We start from the raw sequence: 20,581 nt of genomic DNA, 5'->3' as shown, positions 1-20,581 counted from the left end.
CAAAGAATTTGCAAGTAAATTCGGAGAGCCCAAAAATCATATTTTTTTTTAGTGATTTTTAGTTTTAAATGGCAGAATATTCTCTTAAGTTTACTATTAGTGTTCCCGACACAAAAATAAAAAATGATCAACTCTCAATTCCTATTCTATTTTGTACTATGTGTTGTTTTGTTTCTTAAACCACAATACATCAATAGTTCACCAGTCACTAGAATTATTTGCCATTTAAAACATAAATAGTGTAATTGTAAGCAGGTCCTTTATTTTCCAGTTTATTCCATTCTAAATTAGTTTTATAGCACCCAATGTTTTAGTTTTCATTAAAAGCTGCCCTTTTTTCAGACCATCTTTAATGAAAACATATCTGAATGGGAAGACTTTCTGAATAGGTGAGTTAAAACAAAAGATGTTGTCAAACCTCAACACAGGAGTGCTACAGAGAGGCATAAAGCCCCTTAATCTCCAGAATGCTCCGTGGATTTAGAACCTGTGAATTCTGGACCTGACTCTACCTCTGCCTTCCTGTGTGCTGTACTCAATAGCTAATCCAACCTCTCTTGCTTCTGGGTTGATCATCTATTGAATTGAGGGTGGTGGATCTGTGTGCTTGTCAAATGGCCACAGTATGACAGGGATATGTTTGAAACTAGTAGAAAGTGTTTTGTCTATCTCCTCAGCAAAATGAAACAAGCCCCTATTGTGTTTTAAGAGTGAACTCAATTGCCTGATTTATGCTGTCACATGTTTGCAAAGAGTGTAAATTGATTTTCACTCAAAACAGACTGAAAAGCCAAAGTGCTTGCCAAACTTGAAATCGCTAACCTGTCTGGAAAAGCTCACCCGAGCCCATGGAATCTGAAGGACTATAAATGTCTAAATCAGACACTTGGAGAAAGCTACTTCAGCCAGAATGAGTCACAGAGGCAAGCTAATTGTAAGCTACACAAACAAACAAACAAACAAACAATTTGTCTCAGGAGTGCAATGGTCAGGTTTCCTCTAAACTGATTAACTTTCAGTACAACAAGACTGAAGAAGCTTCCCACATATTTATTATGAGAAAACTAATTTCTCAGAGCAGATCTGTAGATCTGCAGCTTTGGCCTTGGCTAACTGCTCCCCACCCCCATCACCGGGGCAGGGAATGTCTAAAAAGTATTTTTGTCTTGGGGGAGCTGGAAGTTTCTGAGAATTGGGAAAAAATAAAACCTCGGTAACAGCATGATTTGCTATTAAACTGCATTTAAATGTTGTGGCCATGAACTTAATCCCAGTTTTTTACAAACCTCAGCTTGAAATCCAGCTCCATATCTTAATATTCTGTGCTTACTTTCATCATGTATCAGGTGGAGTTGATGATGGTACTTACCTCATAGACTTCTGTGAGGGCTACCATGGTGAAGTCTACCATAAGATGCATATGGTAAATGCTGAGTCTTTATTGACAGCCGGTGAATCACTTTATTCTTAAAGGGTGTTGTTGTTGTTGTTTTTTAATATGAAAGAGATAAATATGCTCCATGATTCTCTAGAGTGACCACCATTTGGGTTGTTACAGGACTGGGACTTTTCTTTTTTCTTTTTATTTATTTACTTTTGAGAGAGAGAGAGAGAGAGAGAGAGAGAGAGAGAGCACTCACAAGTGAGCAGGGGAGGGGCAGAGAAAGGGAGAGACAGAATCCAAAGCAGGCTGCAGGCTCGGAGCTGTCAGCACAGAGCCTGCTGCAGGGCTTGAACCCATGAACCAGGAGATCATGACCTGAGCTGAAGTGAGACACTTAACCAACTGAGCCACCCGAGTGCCCCAGGACTGGGGCTTCTTCAAGGATGTGGGGGGCTTTCATTGCTAGAAGGAGAGTCCCTGCTAACCTGGGATGGTGGGTTCCATAGCCTTTGATAAGGAGCCACTGAAACAAAGTGAAGGCAAAATTGTGCCAGACTTACTGGGACCATGGAATAGAATCGAAACCAGCTGTATGTATGTTAATTGGCCACGGATCTCTTCAGGGTCATAAAGGCAAATCAGCCATCACAGTTGTCAGCTTCATTTAATTATTCAACAAATGAAGTGAACAAAAAATGAACACAATGTTTCCACAAACATACTGAGGGTTTTCCACTATGTACTTATGTGTAGTTGGACGTTGATAAATACGTGACTTCACAAGTGAGATAAAATGTGATAGGTGCCACAATAAACGTAAGGACAGGGTACAATCTTTGGACAAATTGTGCTTTATTTCAAAACTCATAGTGTTTATATTTGCTAATGTCTGCTTCCCTTAATGTATCGTAAACTCCTTGACAACAGGACATGTTCATGTTGTCTTCACCTATGAGCCTATAGTACCTACAACAGTGTCATGGAGTAGTCAGTCTATAAACATTCATCTATAAACATTCATCAAATAAGTTATATGACACTAAAATCATATTCTTATGGCACTTTGTACTAGTATCATCAATTATGTATTCCCCACCAAAGATATGTTGAGATCCAAAAGATGTCCCGATCAAGATTATAACTAGCAGTGTATACACGGAAACATGCACACATGAATATATGGTGTGTGTGTGTGTGTGTGTGTGTGTGTGTGTGTGTGTGTGTAGGTTAGGGAAGCATAGGAGCTAAAAATAATGATATAAAGATAGTCACTATAGGGAGGTTGGTTAACTTATTTTCAGCTATCTTTAATGGATATGTACAGATAGAATAATAAAGTGATTCAAATGTCCTTTTTTAAAATATGTTCTAATTTTTACAGCATTTTTCTATTTACAGAGAAGTAGTTCATTATTCACATTTCCTTAGTTTTATTCCCAATGTCATTTTTCTGTCCCAGGATCCTATTCAGGAAACCACATTACATTTAAGTGTCATATCTCCTTAGGCTCCTCTTCAGCATGACAGTTTTCCAGATTTTCTTTGTTTTAGATGAACTTGAAAATTTTTAAAAATGTTTTTTATTTAAAAATTTTTTTAATGTCTATTTATTTTTGAGAGAGAGAGAGAGAGAGAGAGAGACAGAGCACAAGCAGGGGAGGAACAGAGAGAGGGAGACACAGAATCCAAAGCAGGTTCCAGGCTCTGAGCTGTCAGCACAGAGCTCGACACAGGTCTTGAACTCATGAACAGTGAGATCGTGACCTGAGCTGAAGTCACATGCTTTACTGACTGAGTCACTCAGCTGCCCCTGGGTGACCTTGACAGTTTTGAGCAATACTGATAAGATATTTTGTAGCATATCCTTTTACTGGGATTTGTGTGCTGTTTTTCTCATGATTAAACCTGATTTGTTGGTTTGGGGGAGGAAGAGCATAGATGGAAACTGTTACTTTCCTCACGCCAGGCTCCATATTATCAACACAATTTATCATGGTTGATATTGATCCTGATTACCTGCTGAGATTATTGGTCAGGTTCCTCCACCATACGTATGTTTTTAAAGATGAGATTACACTACACATAAAATTTTCCCTTAAAGTTATTTATTTTTTTCAATAAAATTGAAATGAAACTGAAATATTTGCTGTACAGAGAACTTATTTTATATATGAAGTATTTACTTGTAAAATAGTTTCCTTATTATTGTAGTAAACATGTCCTCCTCCTTTTGCTGCTGTTCTAACTTGGAGAACAAGCCAGCCCTCTTGCATGCACTCTGGGAAGGAGTGTCGATCAAGGTGTCCTAACAGATCTTGGCTAGGAGATTAGGGCTTATTTAACAGATACAAATCAATGCATTTTCCCAGGTATTTGAATCTTGAATCTTAACGCTAAGACAGGGAATAGTCAAAGCTGATTTGATGAGAATGTGGTGCTTCCAAGAAACTGTTCATGAATCTTGGCTATCCTGTTCCCTGAAGCTTTTCCAATTACTGTTCTTCTGATGCCAATTGTTTCCTTTCTTTGATTTTGTGATCTTCTCTATTATCTGTTAATACATGTTTTATTAAGCTTTGATAGCATTTGTGTCTGTCACTAATAGTGAAAAAATCTAACTGCAGTTATTTTCTTTGTTTAAAAAAATTTTTTTAATGCTTATTTATTTTTGAGAGAGAAAGAGGGAGACAGAGCATGAGCTGGGGAGGAGCAGGGAGAGGAAGACACAGAATCCGAAGGAGGCGCCTGGCTCTGAACTATCAGCACAGAGCCAGCCCAACGTGGGACTCGAACTCACAAACTGTGAGATCATGACCTGAGCCGAAGTCAGATGTTTAACCAACTGAGCCACCCAGGCGCCCCTAGTTATTTTCAAGTAATAACGAAAAACTTAAGAATTGGTGCTCTTATTTTCAACTACGTATTTCATCTTTAAAACAGATTCCATTTCCTTCTTTCTCAGCTCGTGACAGTTTCCTCTCACTTCCTCTCCTTCCCTCATTTTTGTTAGCTGGGCTATTGTTTTTATGGTTTTCAAAAACCATAAACCATGTAAACCACGGTTTATGACTATGGTGATCAGGAGGGCTTAGTTAAGCTGGATAACAAGCAACCATAAATCTTAATGGTTCAACAAAAAGTTTTTCCCTTAGTCATGCTGTACGGTCATTGTAGGTCAACTGGAGGCTCTGCTGCATGTCTCTTTACTGAGGGATAGGATTTCCGTATTCCCGACAGACACGAATCTTCAGTGTTGGAGAAAAAGAACAGCATTCCTGTGGATTCTTGGAAATTCGCCAAAATGCAAGTTATTCTGCATGTTGCATCATACTCTAATATTTTAAAATCATAATACGTGACCATGTCTATAAAAAGTTAATTATTTTTTGTGATGTGGCTATACTAAAACTTTCAGAGGTTTTCTTTAATAAGTAAGAAAGGATTCTGACCATGAGTATAGAGTTCATTTTTGGGTATGATAATCATGCTCAAAAATTAGTGGTATTTACACAGTTCTGTGACTATATTAAAAACCATTGAAGTGTACACTTTAAAAGGATGATTTTATGGTATATAAATTATGTCTCAATAAAGCTGTTATAAAAAAAGAAAACATCATAATAAAAGAATAATAACTTATTATTATTATAAACCAAAATATGTGACAAGATTTTATATTTTCTCTCCCTATGTATGTTTTCAATAATGTTTTATATATTTTAATATATATTAATATATTATATGCAATGTATATTATATATTATAAATGCTAATATATAAATATTGTCACAACATATTGGTTTACAATAATAAACTCTACTTTTATTACACATAATAACATATGAACATATATTCATTATGTATTTATGGTACATAATAATATATATTTATAAATATATATACATATGCATATATCAGTGACATGTGAAAATAGTATTCACCTGATATTGATATTTGGTAATATCAAACATTAAAAGAAAATATCATTAGCACAAGCGAAATAAGTCAGGCAGAGAAGGACGAATATCATATGTTTGCACGTATAGGAGGATTAGGAGGAACTTAACTGAGGAACAAGGGGGAGAAGAAGGGGGGAAATGGTGGGGGAAAGGGAGAGAGGCAAACCATGAGAGACTCTTGAATGCTGACAAAAACTGAGGACTGATGGATGTAGGGGGGAGGAGGGATGGGCATGGAGGAGGGCACTTGTGGGGATGAGCACTGGGTGTTATGTGGAAACTAATTTGACAATAAACTATTTGTTAAAAAAAAAAATCATTAGCACAAAATAAATACCAAATAAAAATCATTCAAATTATTGTAGATAAGACCCCTAATATTTAAATTCCCTTGCCATCTTTTTTATTTTATGGTGTTGAATTGAGGCTTGATGTTTCTGAATGAGTCTAAGCGTACAGGTGTATGAATACTGGCACACATTAAGGAAATGATCACATATGAGTATTGACACACATCAGTCCCTCAAGTAATTTCCAGACTCTCCCAATATCTCCAATACTGCATTCTGGTCACTTATCTCACGAGTTATAGCTCAAGTTTCTGAAACCTAAAACTGAAACAAAAAGTGATATACTTCCACAGTGTTTTTACTCTTTTTTTTTTTTTCCACAGTGTTTTTACTCTTAATTGCTGGGATACACAATTACCTGTGGTTTCACATCCTTTTTTTTTTTTTTAAGTTTTATTTATTTCTTTTGAGACAAAGAGAGAATTAAAGGGAGTGTGAGTTGGGGAGGGGCAGGGAGAGCAGGAGAAAGAGAATCCCAAGAAGGCACCAGATTGTCAGTCCTGACCCAGCACTCAAACCCATGAACAATGAAATCATAATCGGAGCCAAAATCAAGTGTCAAATGCTTAACCAACTGAGCCACCCAGGTGCCCAAATAAATAACATATCTAACAGATATGTATTACTTGTAATCAAGTACTATATATTACTTGATATATAAAACAGATTAAATATAGCCCTTGCTATGAGCCGCATGTTTATGTCTGCCCTCCCACATCCATATGTTGAAGTGATTTTAAGAGGTGGGGCCTTTGGGAAGTAATTAGGTTTACAAGAGGTCTTGAGGGTGAAATACCCATGATGGGATTAGTGTCCTTATAAAAAAGCAGGAGACTAGTCTCTGCTCTTTCAATCATGTGAGGATACAGTAAGAAGACTGACATCTGCAAATCAAGAAGAAGACCCTCAGGAGAAATTGAATCTTCAAGCACCTTGATCTTGAACTTCCCAACTTCCAGAACTGTGAGAAATAAATGTCTGTTGTTTAAGCTACACAGTCTATGGTATTTTTGTTATAGTAGCTTGAACTGAGACAGCCTTGTAAGTTTTAGAAGAGTGACCAACATGGAAAATAGAAAATACTAGGACAGGCATGTGATTTTGCATCTATCATTTATCTGTCTTCAAAATTTAGTAGGAAAAAAAAAACAAAAAACATTAGGTAGGCCATTGGTGATAAACTGGCCACCATCTTTAGCTTCTGTTGATACTTTGGTCTTGCCTTAGCATGTAACTGCTCTTGGCCTTTTATGTGGCCAGTGAAGTTTGCAGTCAGAGAGTTTATCTTCCCTCTCTTTGTTAAAGGAAAATTGTTTGTGCAGCAGTGGCTGATAAAAATTTTAACGAAGGACACTTTAGAGTCCCAAGTAATCTGTTCAACCAGAGTTGCATCTGAAGTCATTAAACCTTTGGCCTATACCTTCTGGGCATGTGCCCAAATTAAAAAAAAAAAAAAAAAAAAACTGAAACAAAAACCTCAGTCTCATTACTACTTCTTGCCTTAAGCTCTTTGTCTTGGTGAATAATTTGTATGTGGAAGAATTATATCTGTTCTTGGCAAATGCTTACTTACTCAGGTTTCTTTTGAAATGAAGAATATTCTCTACAAAACCAAAGCTAAATATTCTTGCCTAACATTTTTAGATGAGAGCATGGGAAGTATGTAGTAGTTTTTAAATGTACTTCTTGTGTATTTGTATTTTTTCTGCTGGTTCTTATTTATTTATGCATGAAGACAATTTCTATGAATCAGTGATTAACCAAATACAATTCTAATACCAAGGGGAAGTTTCCTGTACAAATATCATTTTAATAAAATTAAACAGAGGCTTAGTGAGGGAGAAAGAGTTTCTCATGTAGTATAGGGAGAACTATTTTAAATGTATATATGTGGGGCACCTGGGCGGCTCAATCAGTTAAGTGTTCACCTTTGGCTCAGGTTATGATCTCATGGTTTGTGAGTTCGAGCCCTCCATCAAGCTCTCTGCTATTGCTGCAGAGTCTGCTTCAGATCCTCTGTCCCCCTCTCCATCTGCCCCTCCCCCCTTGCTCTCTTTCTCTCTCTCAAAAATAAATAAACATTTAAAATACGTATATATATGTGTGTCAGTTACATCTTAGTTACTGATTTATTTAATATAATATATAAACATCTGTTGAATATAAATGTACATAAATGCACACACAATGATATAAAGCATAGTCATGCATATTTTAGCATATTATCTTTAATTTTATTTTCCATTTTTACTTAAAAGTGTTATATTAAATGAGCATATGTATCTATGTGAACATACACATATGTGAGATTTTTTAGGTCTTTGATTAGTTGACTAAAATGGGATGACAGTATCGCTTCTCGGCCTTTTGGCTAAGATCAAGTGTAAAATGGGATGACAGTAAATATGATTTTTATATTGTGCTCTTCTCCTTCAACAGAAGTTCTTAGAAATCTTTTCAAGTCAAGTGGTGTGATCTTGTTATTTTTAATGACTTCAAAACATTCTAAAGTGGGGCACCTGGGTGCCCTTGACCCTTGGTTACAGCTCAGGTTATGATATCATGAGTTTGTGAGATTGAACCCTGAGCCCCGAGTCGGGCTCCATGCTGGTATTCTCTCACTCTCTCTCTGTTCCTCCCCAACTCTCTCTCTCCCTTTATTTATTAAACTTAATAAGTAAACTTTAAAAAACACAAAATATTTTAAGGTATGGATTTATCATAATTTGTTCAATCCTGTTCATATTCAGTCATTCTATTTGTTTCATTTTTAAAAATTCTAATAACTGTGAACAATGCCACAATAATTATCCTTGAATATATTTCCATACACGTTAGTGTTTTTCACTCTTCAGAATAGATGCCAAAGAGGGAAATTGCTAAGCCAAAGCATGTATCAGTTGCTGTTGGCTAGACTGTGTGACTCAAACTCTTCCCTCTTTGGGGCTCCCCAGCTTATCATACTAGCAGCTGGAAGGAGAAAAGAGCATAGACCAGCACATCCCACATGTGGGAGGTTTATATAGACCAAGCTTAGCAGGGGTACTGTTAGGGATTGACTGTGACCCCCTACCCAATTCGTATGTTATATTCCTAATTCCCAAGCCTACTGTATTTGGGGCGCCTGAGTGATCCAGTCGGTTAAGCATCTGACTTCGGCTCAGGTCATGATCTCACGGTTTGTGGGTTCAGGCCCTGCGTCGGGCTCTGTGCTGACAGTCAGCTCAGAGCCTGGAGCCTGCTTCAGATTCTGTGTCTATCTCTCTCTCTGACCCTCCCCTGCTCACACTGTCTCTCTCTCTCTCTCAGAAATAAATAAAACATTAAAAAAAAAAACCACCAATCTTACTGTATTTGGAAGTGGAATCTTTGGGAGATAATTAGGTTTAGATAACATCAGGGATGTTTTACATCAAAACGTCACACTGTACACCTTAAATATATACAATGATTATTTGTCAATCATTCCACAATAAAGCTGAAAAAGTCTGTTGCATAAGCCACCCAGTCTGTGTGATATTTTGTTATAGCAGCACAAATTTTGTTATAACAGCACTAATACAGGCACATACTGATACTGCTCAGTCATTGGCCAGAATTCCATCACACGAGGCAGGAAAATGCAATCTAACCACATGCCAAGGAAGAGGAGAAAAAATAGACTTTGGAGGGCAGTGGGCATTCTCTTTCAGTAAATGTGTGCGTGTGTGTGTGTGTTGTGTTCAATGTTGGTAGTTTGCTTTTCAAAAAGTCTGTAACTCCACATTTCCTTTCTGGCTGAACATAGACAAGTATTTCAGGTCTTTTAACTTTGGACACCATGATGATTATTAATCGATCTTCTAAACATTTAATTTGCATTTGTTTTTCTGATAGCAATTAAATTCAAACATCTTTTCAAATGCTTCTGGCCACTTGTATTTGCTTCTCTAAATTGCTACCTCATGTTTTAGCCCACTTTCTAGTTGAGGATTTTGTTGCCTTATCAATTTATAAGAGGATTTTTATAGTTATTAACCTCTGAATTGCAAATATCTTTTCCAAATCTATCATTTTCCTCCTATTGCATTTGTGGTATCTTTTCCTGTAAAAATGCTACATTTTAAAAGAATAAAATATTACGCCTTCTCTTATGCTTTCTGGTATAGCCTCCTGATTAAAAAATTCTCCACAAAAATTGTGCATATAGTCTCTCACATTTTATGCATAATGTTAAAGCACTGCTAAAGTTTAAACATTTCATCTATCAGGATATTATTCATGTTAAGGGAAGTAGTAAATTGTGGGTGTGAGTAGGGAGGTGGATTCATAACAGTAAAATTAATTGAAACAAACTTTTTGGCCAAACGCTGACTTAAGACAGGGTTCAATTTTATTCTCTTACAAATGTATAAGGGTCTAATTTCTAAGTTTTCGGTTGCTCAATAATATTTCAACCAATAGTAAAAATATTCTTGTCATCTTTTCCCATTGTTCATCTTTTGGAGTGTGTGAAAACAGGTCAATGAGATCATCATAGAAGCCTCTTGAGATTTTTGTAAGGAAATGAACATCCACTATCACATTGTAAAGAAAAGAAGCCTGCTTCTCCAGGCTTATCCAAGAACTGATCAAATTCTGTGAAATTCATCACTTGCTTTCATAGGAAAAAATGTAAGTATAAAAAGTAACTGCAGACTTAAAACCATAAACGTAATAATAAAAATCTATACCACTAAGAAAACTACAAGATGGATGTGAAGTCTCATACACAGACACATTTTTTCCTTCAGTCCTTTTGCCTTTATGTTCAGGGAGTAATTGTGACCCATTGATTCTTTCCTTTCATTGTCAAAGAAACCACTTCCAGTCACATTACTTTGGAGCCCCATTTTCTTTTCACTTACTCTTTTAAAAGCCCTTTGCTTGGGCTTAGTAGGGCAAGTTGAATGTCTGAGATCTAAAATGTCATAAAGAAATGCTCTTGTTAAAAAAATCACATTTCCATGAGCAGAAATATTCAGAACACAAGGAGAGGATAGCACATTTTAAAATACCAGAGTAAACCATGGTATTCTTTCCCCAATCAGCTGTACACAGCTTCTGTTAGATTGTATGCTAAAGGAGCCCTCACACACAGAATGTCACTGACATGAAGAAATTCTAAGAAAAATTTTTAAATGAAGTTTGATTTTCCTGGCAGACATTGCTAAAGCTATTCCAGTTTAGATGTTCTGAGCACAGCCCTGAATTTCAGCACTTCTCTAGTTTCAATCACTTCCACGGGCATATCTTTATTTAATCATTTCAGTTTGAAAGGCATATTTGTTGTCCATTTTAAGCACATTTCTTTCATTATCACTTTGTCACCCAAAAATAGTGTTTTCTTGAGGGCTCATTTTTATTTAGCAAAAATGACCATAATGCCCTTTAAAAGTTGTGAAATCTTCTTTTGAATATTTTCAAATACCTAGAGCCATAGACTTAAAGATTTCCAGAATGATTTAACTTGTATTCCCGTATCGGACTAAAATATGTTAAGAGGAGAAACAAAATAGTATGTAGAGTGGGGTTATTAATTATAAATTATAAACTAATTATAAATATTGGTACCACTCAAATTATTTTGGCAAAAATGTCTCCTGGGATGACTCTGGTCATTTTTTTGAAAGCATTTTCTAGTCTAATGCTTAATTACTGCCTAATGAAGGGAGACGCTATAATTTATCTGGTTTCTCACTCTTCTTTTTGTTGTGCTTTGTGTTTGGAGAATGGCTTGATTCAATATCTTCTCTGATAGCTATAAAATATCATTGTATCCAGATGTAATAAAAAGTGTAATCATTCTCATTACAGATAACAGTAGCAAATTATATCTGAGAAACTGAGGAAAGTAAAAGCCCCTCTTCCATGAGCAGTGAATCTAAGAACAAACATTGGTGGGTTAGTGAGGTGTTTCTTTTACTCCATGAAGCCCATTAATGGACCACTCTCTACGATTCAATGTCTTAGTTCAGTAGTTATCTACTGTTATGTGACAATAATGCCACAAATGTAGTATTTAACACTACACACATTTTTTTTTTTTTTTAAATCTTACAGTTTCTACTGGTAGGAGTTTGGGCTGTGCTTCACTAGGTGCTCTGCTTCAGGATCTCACAAAGTTGTACGGCCTATGGTCAGATACTTGAGGATCATACACTTCCAAACGTGTGTGGTTGTTGGTAGAATTCATTTTTTTGTAGAGCCTTGAAAGCCTAGTTTCTTGCCAGTTGTTGACAAAACGCTGCCCTGAGTGTAGATCACAACGTGACATTATTACTTGTTTCTTTAAAGCCAGCAAGGGGGAGAAATTTAGCAAGACTGGTTTACAATCTTTTCAGCTTTATTAAGGTATAATTAACAAATAAAATTTGTATATACTTAAGGTGAATGACTTGGTATTTTGATATACATATACATTTTGAAATGATTCCCCCAATCAAGCCTGTGAACATTTCCATCATCTCACATAATTACCATTTTCTTTCTTCTTCCTCCTTCTCCTCTTATTCTCCTCCTTCTTCCTTCTCCTTTTGTGGTGACAGTTCTTAAAGTCTCCCTTCTTAGCAAATTCAATTATAGTCTTTTCTTTTTTCCTGGGTGGAACCATAGAGGATGCAGAAAAGAACAAGAAGGTTCCTGCTATGCCAGAGACCCTTAAGAAAAAGGGAAAGAATTTCGCAGAGTTGAGATCAAGCATCTGAGAAAGAAGTTTGCCCAAAGATACTTTGAAAGGCAAGGAGGAAGCTTATCTATGAAAAAGCTAGACATTACCACAAGGAACGTAGGCAGATGTACAGAACTGAGATCTGAATGGCTAGAATGGCAAGAAAAGCTCGCAACTTCTATGTACCTGCAGAACCCAAATAGGCCCTTGTCCCCAGGATCAGAAATATCAGTGGTGTCAGCCCAAAGGTTTGAAATCTATTGCAGATTCTTTGTCTTCACCAGATCTTCAATGGCACCTTTGCTAAGCTCAACAAGGCTTCAGCTAACATGCAAAAGATTGTGGAACCATATTTAGCAAGGTGATACCTATACCTGAAGTCTGTAAATGAAATGATCTATAAGAGTGGTTATGGCAAAAGCAACAAGAAGTGAATTGCTCTGACAGATCATACATCCCTCAGTCTCTTAGTAAATATGGCATCATCTGCATGGAGGATCTGATTCACAAGATCTACACAGTTGGAAAACATTTCAAAGAAGCAAACAACTTCTTATGGCCCTTCAAATGATTTTCTCCATGAACGAAAATGAATAAAAACACTATCCCTTTTGTAGAAGGTTGAGATGCTGGCAACAAGGAAGACCAGATCACTAGGCTTATAGAAGGATGAACTAAAGTATCCGCCATGATTATTTTTGCAGTCAGGTCAGTTAATGAATGACTACTTTCAAACTGGAAAAAAATCAAGTATACAATATGATTCTATTAATTATAATCACCATGCTGTATATTACGTCTCCAGCATCTCCCTATTTATCTCCCAACATCTATTTCTCCCTGTGTTCACCCCATCGTAAACACCAGATGCAACTCCCTGCCTCTGTGAACTTGACTATAATAGGTTCCTCATATAAGTGAGATTAGGCAGTATTTATCTTTCTGTGTCTGGCTTATTTCACATAGCATGAAGTCCACCAGGTTCATCCATGTTTTCACAAATGGCAGGATTTCTTTCTCTTTAAAGGCTGAATTATATATATATATATATTTCACATTTTCTTTACCCATTCATGTCTCAACAGACATTTAGGTTGTTTCCATTATTTGGCTATTGTGAATAATGCTAATGTGCACAGGAGAGTACAGATATCTCTTTGGGATACTGATTTCATTTCCTTGGATATGTACCCAGAAGCAAGATTGCTGGATCATAAGACAGTTCTACTTTTAATTTCTTGAGGAACCTCCATAAGGTTTTCCATGTGGCTATACCAATATGGAACACAAGAGTTCATGTTTCTCCATGTGCTTGCCAACATCTGTTCTTTTGTAATTTTGATAATAGTCATTCTAATCTGTATGAAGTTTTAATAAAAGTAGTAGAACATATTCTGAATTTCTCACTATAATATGGGGTAAAAAAAATTAATAGTTTTAACAATTTTTAAGCATGCATAAGGTTACCTAAAGTCATAGTCTACATTCAAACAGCTCAGTAGCTTTTATATGATTGATTGATGAGTTACTATATATTTCTTCACTGTATTTTTTAAGGAAACTGTTTGGCTTATGTTTGTTATTTTCAAATTAAAAGATCTATTAATGCCAAGCCGTGTGATCTAGTTGTTATTTCATGGATAAGGTGATAACATTTCTTGCATAATTAAAAATCATATAATACAGGAATTTAGGAATTGTTTTCCCAGCACCCCTGTGATCAAGGCAGTTGAGTAATCAGTTACCATTAAAAGTGAGAGGAGGGAGAATTTAGGTGTTATTGAAGTGATCATAAAGGAGTTCAAGAGGGTGATCCATAAAAATTTTTGAGACTAGGAGAGAACTATAAAATCATTTAGTCCAATGACATCATTTTACATGTATGAAGACTGGCATACATACTCACAAGCCATATATATAGCTGGTATGTAAAGCTAGACATTCCATCCTAGTACATGGATCATCTACTCGGTCTATTTTGGCATGCTATTTTTATTTTTAAGAATTTTCTAGGCAGAAGTGAGGGATTTTACTTGACTTATGATTTAGAAATTGGGTATAGGAAAGCCTTCTCTATCATAAATAGAGTTTACTTATTCCTTCCATGGAGACCCTAAGCTTCTTATTTTCAGAACAAAAGAAATCTTTTCCGAGGCAAAATGAACAGAGTTTTGGAGTAAAGATCCAATTGCCTTAAAGAAGGCATGATCTAAAATGGACTAGAAGCAAAAAGGATGTAAATTTGTATATTTTCTGGAAAGAAATTTGGCCAGAAAAATTTCAAACATTCTGACCTGCTATATCTATAAGGAAAAAAATGTACTAACAAAGATATATATACATAAATGTTCACAACATTATTTAGAAAGCAAAAACTGAAACTTATCTATGTGCTTAATTAGAATAACATAGCCCTTGATATTCTGAATCTTTATTTGGGGTCAGGTCTATTCTGACATAATAGAAGTGGAATGGTAACTTATCAGGTAGAACCATGTTAGCCGAAATCAAGGCCAGCCCAGTTGTACCGTTTTTTTGGGGGGAATTTGCATAACTGCCACAAATTATAAAAATGAATTCTTACGCTGCCAAAAAATTATTGGCTCAAATGAAGGCAGTTTCTATTTGGCTAAACTCTTCAAGAGGATCGTTATTTACATTTTGAAGCTTCCATCGTTTGTTTTTCCTCAAGTTAAAAGGAAGTTAAACTGAAAACTCAATGAAAAATTTCCTATATTAAAATAAAACAAAGTTTGTTTTTTTTTAAGTTTTCCTTTTTGTCAGTTGTTTTTATGGGACTAGATGCTTGGAGACAAAGCTAACACAACAAGAAATTTTAAAAACATGGTTTCAGACAGCCTCACTGTCTTACTGATAAACTGATATATTATTATTAAACTTTTTTAAATTCAGTCTTCAAATTTCCATAGTTCTTTCAGAAACACCGGGAGACACTTTAAGAATAATGCATTTTGTCCATCATTTACTTTCATCTGTCATTTAAATACTGATTTTTCCCCCAATAGGGAAAAAAAAAAAAGTTTTACCAATGTTTTCAGCATGCTGTCAAGGATGTCTTTATTGTCATCCCAGGAGATGCCTGCAATTTCCTCTCCCTGAAGGGATGATACACCGACCTTCCTTATTCAGGCAGAATAAAGTAGGTTATGGTGGCTCTACCCACCACCTACATACAACTTCACTCTCTATCAGCAGAGAGACAAAAGAAACTTTAACAATTAAAATCTCTTCTACTTCATTTTCTCAGTGCTCCTTTCAGATGGAATTGGAAACAAACTGAGCTTGAATGTTAATTAAGGTATAAAGATTGGCAAACTCCTTCTCAAAGTCAACCCATTCATAAGTGGTCCTGCTTACTGATGAAAGAGAGAGAGGAGAAAGGCAGGAGCATCATCTGAAACCTCAGAGACAGAATGTGTTCAACAGACATGCCCAGGAGAAGTGGCAGTTCCAATACAATGTGCCTGGGAGAAACTTAGCATGTCTGATTCCACATCGCTTCTATCTGCCTTGCTGCTTTGACCTAGGGTTTAGAAACATCTGCTAAGCCCCCCACACAGGCATGTTAATCACCAAAAGGATTTGCAAAGGAATTTACAGCTGAGATTTGCAAAAAACTGCTTTTTTATCCTAAACTTACATCATTCAAGGAGATAAAGGAATATGTACAGAAATGACTACGCTATGTTTAAAGTCTGCAAGAACGACACGGCCAGACTCCTGTATGAAAATCAACTGGTCAAGGATAAAAGAAGTCACTCCACCTTCCTCAGATGTCAGTCCCCTTTTCATTCCAATCCCCTCCTATATTCCTCTCTTCCTAACATCAAATAAGCTCAAATCTCATGCTGGGGGAGATGATTCTTTGGGACAGTATCTGCCATGTCTTCCATTTGCTGGTTTTCCAAATTAAGTCACTTTCCTTGCCCCAAAGTTGCCTTTCAACTTACTGGTCTGTTGATGCAGCAAGCAGAATGTGTGTGGACTCATTTACAACACCTCTTTGTTTATTCTTCTTTCAGTAAAAAAATATATAGATTATGAATCCTTTGATGACATAGTTTCTAAGAGAGGGGTTTCTTTTCATGCTTTTGCTAAAATGGTTAAGGTTTTGTCTAATTTATTTTTTAGAAAGTTAAGAATTATATCATACTCTCCAAATTAGGGGTAAAGATTAAGGAATCTATAATGAATTATTTCCTCAGATTAGGTTAATAAATATAATAAAAATGACCTGTGAAACATTAATTGGATCAATGCCTGGAGGCTGTGAAGCAATTTGACCAGTTCTAGGGACAAGTTATCAAGTGTCAATGCATGTTTTTCTTTCAAATTTAGTAAGAATCCCAATTTAGTAATAATTAAGTTTAGTTAATTTTAAGTTATTATTTCAGGTAATTGCTCTTGCAGATAAGAATAGAATATTTATTGGTGTGAAATTATCCACAAGACCTATTTGCAAAGTCCCCATGTCTATCATTCATCCATCTGTAAGATTTTTTTATCTTATTTATTCTGCAAACTTTATTGTCATCTGCCATGCATTATATACTGAGCATATAGAACTAAAAATGACACATTCCCTAATTTGCAAAACAGATTTGCAAGGTAGTAAATACAATATTGTATTTTAAATAATACTTCAAAAGTATATGCATCTTTATATTTTAAGGTATAAACAAGAATGGTAAATTGTGCTACAGAGGGAAAATTAGAAAAGATTTTTACGGAAGACATTTAAGCAGGGAACCATGGCAAAATTATACTAAAATGATATAAATTACTCTGACCTTGAATCCTTACCCCCCAAACTGGGTTACCATTTTCTATTAAAGAACTGAAGCTTAAAGAGATCAATTAACTTGCCTAAAGTTGCCTAGTGACTAGCAGTCATTTTGGATTTTTAATTTAAGCCATTGTTTCTCTAAAACCTGTGTTTTTTCCTGCTCATTCCCACACATCCTTGTCTGAGACCCGCTGTAAAAATTTCTCTCCTTCCTCTGCTTATTTTCAAGATCATTGCCACTAAATACATTTCTTCTTTTTTGTGGACCCTTACCGTATTTAAATTCAAGGAACTATAGAATCATAGAAATGGAAGAGATGTTTGAAGGCATCTAATTCAACACAGTTCTTTCACAGCAGGGAAAAAGAAAAAAGATCCCAGTGAAGTTAAATGACTCGATCAAGGTCAGCAAGCTAGTTAGTTGCAGAATAGCTCCAGAACCACCTAGTCCTGGCACATTCTCTTATGCCTAAACTGTCCCTTCTCTGGGTGATCATAATATCCAGAGATATTTGTCTGGATACAAATAATAAAACAAATTTTATTTGGATTATTATCTGGATAAAACAAATAATTTGTTTTAGGGAAATAACTGGCTTTCTTTTTTTTTTTTTTTTAATCCTCAAAAAATGCACTAAGTATTCGGGATTGGAAGTCAAGAGCCATAAAACGAAAGGTAATGAATACAAAAATAATTCTGTTCAGCATAAGAAATGCAAAGGAATTTGGGTGTAAAAGGAAAAAAGGAGAATCAGGAAAGCAGAGCATCCAGGCTGGTGGCCCAAACCATCAAGGTCTGAGAGTGTAATTTTTAGAAGCCTACATAGTATGTTAATTGTATGGCTGCAAGTTGAATCCTCTTGAAAGAGGATTTCAACTACCTCCAGTTTCACCTCAGTCTGTACTTTCTAATTGATTAAGTTCTTCTTTCTATCTTATCTCTTAACCCAATAGACCATGCAGGACCAAGCATCCTATGATGGAATGGAAACTACTCCCTCAAGGATAGGGACTGCCTTAGTGCCAGCAAGACCTCATGTGAAGGACCCCAAATCATCCACCTGAACTTTACTGCTCATCTCCATTTACACACTGATCTTTGTTCCACACTTTCCTTAGATAAACCTGGGTGTGTTTTCAGCACTTTGGAGACCATCTTTGAGACCTTAGTCTGCTGTCTTCCTGATGTTGGCCTCACTGAAATAAAATCCTTTCCTGTTTCACCATCTCTCCTCTGTCTGTCTGTGGATTTTGCCTGCAGTGTGTGGCTGAACCTGGTCTGGTTGGGGACCCCAAAGGCAGGTGCATGTGTACCCCTGCTCCCTATTTACACCCTTTGTCTTCAACTTTCAGGAAAACACCATAGGCATCAATTACCTTATAGTATGGACATGAAAGAAAGTGAATTACATTCCATTTCTGGGATTATGTTGTTAAATAAAAGCCAAATCCGTATACATTATATATATATATGTATGTTATATATGTATGTATACATATATACATGTATACACATATATATGTCATACATATATGTATGTTATGTATGTATACATGCATATTGTATATAAATATATATATATACTCATATATGTACAGTGGAATACTATTCAGCCATAAATGAAATCTTTCCATTTGAAATGACATGGATAGAGCTAGAGTATATTATGGTAGGTGAAATAAGTCAGTCAGAGAAAGACAAATACCATACGATCTCACTCATATGTGGAACTTAAGAAAAAAAACAGATGTACATACGGGAAGGGGATGGGGAAAGAGAGAGGAGAGCAAACCATAAGAGACTCTTAAAGATAGAGAACAAACTGAGGGTTGATGGAGGGAGGTGGGTGGGGAATGGGCTAGATAGGTGATGGGTACTAAAGAGGGCACTTGTTATGGGTGTTGTATATAATTAATGAATCACTGAATTCTACTCCTGAAACCAATATTGCACTGTATGTTAACTAAGGAGAATTTAAGTAAAATTTTGGAAAAAAATAATTCTAATTTAGTAAGGAGAGACTATTAGAAAGGATTGTGGCAAGAGAGGGTGGGGGCAGGAAGGGACTATTTCATGGGGAAGGTGGCTATTTCAATAGAGAGAACACTGACAATAACCTAAGTAAGAATTCTAAGGTAGGCGCAACGGGTTGTGGGTTTTTCGTTTTTTATGGGGAGGAATAAACAAGTCTAGAAAGAACCATAAGAGAGGAGAGTCTTAGTTAAATCGTAAGGGAAGGGTTGTTCTTTGATGTAAGCCTTTTTCCAGAACACAAAGAATGGGGAAGGTTTCTTAACCTTTGCTGATTTCCAGGAACACAGGGACCAGGTAAAATTCCACACTATATATTTGGAACAGAAAGAAGGAATTATCTGAGAGCTGAGATGGGAGTCAGACAAGGGTCTCATGGAAATTGGAATTCAAGTCACCGAAATGGTATCTGAAGTCTTCAGAAATGCAAAGAACCCTTCTGCCCACTCCATAGATCAAGTCTTCGTGGCTGGTCCTCCTCTATTCAGACAAGTAACAGGATACTTGTCTGCTCCTTGAAGACAGATCATTTGACTCTCTTCTCTGTGTGTATCCCTAGCAGCTGACTTCAAATAAGTGGCTGAACTCATTTCCATTTCTAGCGTTTGTTTCCCTTAATTCACATTAGTTTTGTAGAGAAAGCACAAGGTGTTTTTCATGATCGACTCAAAGAGCACGTTGGTCTCTTGGTCTGGGGACGCACTATAATGCAGCTACAGTATAAAATGCAGCTGTAGGAAGGAGGCCCCCAAGACCGCAGAGTCCTGTGCCCTGTGCGAGGCAGTGCAGCTGGAGAAAAGACTGGGGCAGGTTGTCTCCACTGCAGGACCTACCCCAAGGGCCTCAGGGAACTCAGCAGGAGTCGTCGTGGTAGAGAAAATAGGAAATTCCAAGATCCCAGTGGAAACAGGACATGAATATACAGATTAAAAACCCCAGTGAGATCAAAGACGTAATTGTAGGACAGAACTGTGGCTAGACGTGGCTTATGTTTTCTAAGCTTATCGTTTAATAAGACGGCAGATGACTCCCAGATATTGTTGCTGGGGCTTTTGTCATGTAAAGTCTTTTCTTCCAAAGAACTGAGGGATAGAATTTCTTTTTAAATATCACCAATCATTAATGTACAACAACCTGTCTGGTCAACATTGGAAGATATTTGTTGGAAAGAGATGAAGAAGAAAGCTTCTGTGTATTACCCACAAGTGAAAGTGGGGATGCCCTCATATGGGATGATAGTATGAATTAGGGTATTCTTTGCACTAGTCTGAACTCAGACCTCCTGATCCATGTCAAGGAACAGTTGGAGATTTCCACAGTCTCTCTCTCTCTCTCTCTTTTTTTTTTTTTTCTTTCATACT

At 36.4% G+C, this 20,581-nt stretch overlaps 1 pseudogene; it reads left to right on the top strand.

Annotated features, from left to right (window-relative positions):
* Nucleotides 1-13,054, top strand: part of LOC120235987 — a 39,208-nt pseudogene extending 26,154 nt beyond the window's left edge.
* Nucleotides 13,055-20,581: the final 7,527 nt, after the last annotated feature.

The sequence above is a fragment of the Hyaena hyaena genome, unplaced genomic scaffold (assembly GCF_003009895.1).
Source record: "Hyaena hyaena isolate Hyena2069 unplaced genomic scaffold, ASM300989v1 scaffold_143, whole genome shotgun sequence".
In the NCBI taxonomy this organism is placed as follows: domain Eukaryota; kingdom Metazoa; phylum Chordata; class Mammalia; order Carnivora; family Hyaenidae; genus Hyaena; species Hyaena hyaena.
The sequence above is the reverse complement of the archived record's forward strand: the minus strand, read 5'-3'. Positions and strand labels throughout refer to the sequence as shown.